This window comes from Bos javanicus, chromosome 23 (assembly GCF_032452875.1).
Source record: "Bos javanicus breed banteng chromosome 23, ARS-OSU_banteng_1.0, whole genome shotgun sequence".
Classification (NCBI taxonomy): Eukaryota; Metazoa; Chordata; class Mammalia; order Artiodactyla; family Bovidae; genus Bos; species Bos javanicus.
This window is the reverse complement of record NC_083890.1, coordinates 29,410,610-29,412,355: the sequence shown is the minus strand read 5'-3', so window position 1 is coordinate 29,412,355 and position 1,746 is coordinate 29,410,610. Positions and strand designations below refer to the sequence as shown.

At 46.0% G+C, this 1,746-nt stretch overlaps 1 pseudogene; it reads left to right on the top strand.

Moving 5' to 3' along the window:
- The first annotated feature begins 211 nt into the window (after nt 1–211).
- Nucleotides 212–1,096, top strand: LOC133235891 (olfactory receptor 7C2-like; annotated as a pseudogene).
- Nucleotides 1,097–1,746: the final 650 nt, after the last annotated feature.

The following is a 1,746-nucleotide window of genomic DNA, read 5'->3' as shown; positions in this document are numbered from 1 at the left end:
TCACTTTTTACTTTCATGCACTGGAGAAGGAAATGGCAACCCACTCCAGTGTTCTTGCTCGGAGAATCCCAGGGATGGAGGAGCCTGGTGGGCTGCCGTCTATGGGGTTGCACAGAGTTGGACACGACTGAAGTGACTTAGCAGCAGCAGCAGCTAACTGAGTAAATCCTCTTCATGCTGATTCTTTTCTTGTAGCCCATCAAGACCAGAAATGAACCGCAGCAGGAACCCTGACTTTGTCCTCTCAGGACTGTCCAGTGACACAGACAAACCACAACTCCTCTTTGGTCTCTTCCTGGGCCTCTACTTGCTGAGTCTCTTAGGAAACTCACCACTGTTGCTGGCTATTGTTGCTGACATCCACCTCCACACCCCCATGTACTTCCTCAGCCAGCTCTCCCTGGTCGACCTCTGCTTCACTACCACCACAGCCCCCCAAACCCTAGAGGCACTGTGGACCAGCAGCAGATTGATCTTCTCTGAGTGTCTGGCCCAATTAAATTTCTTTGCACTTTTTGCTAATGGACAGTCTGTTTTTGATGGCCACAGCAATCAGCCACTATGCTGCCATCTGCGATCCTCTGCACTACCCATGCCTAATGACTCCTTGCAGATGTGGGCTGCTGGGGGGTGGGTCATGGGGAGTGGCCCACTCCGACTCTTTGATCCAAACCTTGATGCTAACCCAACTATCATTCTATACTAATCTCAGAATTCCCCACTTTGGGGAGATTTCAGCCCACTCTTAAGGTTTTCCTGCTCTGATACCCACCTCAATGAGGACCTGATGATGGTTCTGACAGGACTCTTAGGAATCGGCCCCCTCCTCTGCATCATAAGCTTCTATGCCCATATTTTCCTTGTTGTAGCTTAGGTCCCCTCAGCATAGGGCAAAAAGAAAGCCCTGGCCACATGCAGTTCCCACCTCTCCATGGTCATCCTCTTCTACATCTCAGTCTTTGCCACCTACCTGAAGTCCCCATCAGCTTCTCATGCCTCTGGGGAGCTGGGTGCTGCTATCATGTATGCCCTGGTAACCCCCACTCTCAATCCTTTCACTTATAGTCTGAGAAATAAGGATGTGAAGAGTTCCTGAAAAGTGTTCATGGCATTAGGAATAATCCCATAAACAAGTATTTAGGGGAAAAAAAAAAAACACACACTCTCCACCACCACACTGATAAACACCAAGTCAGTTAACACCAAGGCCATTGCACAGTATGTTATGCTATAGTGTAAAGAGCACTAAACAGGAATTAGAACTAATTTCTAGAACCCTTTTAACTGCTAGATTTAGGTTTATATATTATCTATATTATTATATCAAAATATGTCAGTAATATGTCAAAGTGAAATTGTTAGTCACTCAGTTGTGTCTGATTCTTTGTAACCCTATGGACTGTAGCTCATCAGGCTCCTCTTGTCCATGGCAAGAGTACTGGAGTGAGTTGCCATTCCCTTCTTCAGAGGATCTTTCTGACACAAGGATTGAATCTGGGTTTCCTGCATTTGCAGGCAGATTCTTTGCAGTCTGAGCCACTAGGGAAGCCCATTTCAGGTTGTGGTGGTTTAGTTGCTAAGTCATGTGGGACTGTTGCAACCCCATGGGCTGTAGCCCTCCAGGCTCCTCTGTCTATGGTATTCTCCAGGCAAGAATACTGGAGGTGGTTGCCATTTCCTTCTCATGTATATATGAATACAATATATATTATAATATAAATAATTAGGTATATTAGCTAAAAATAA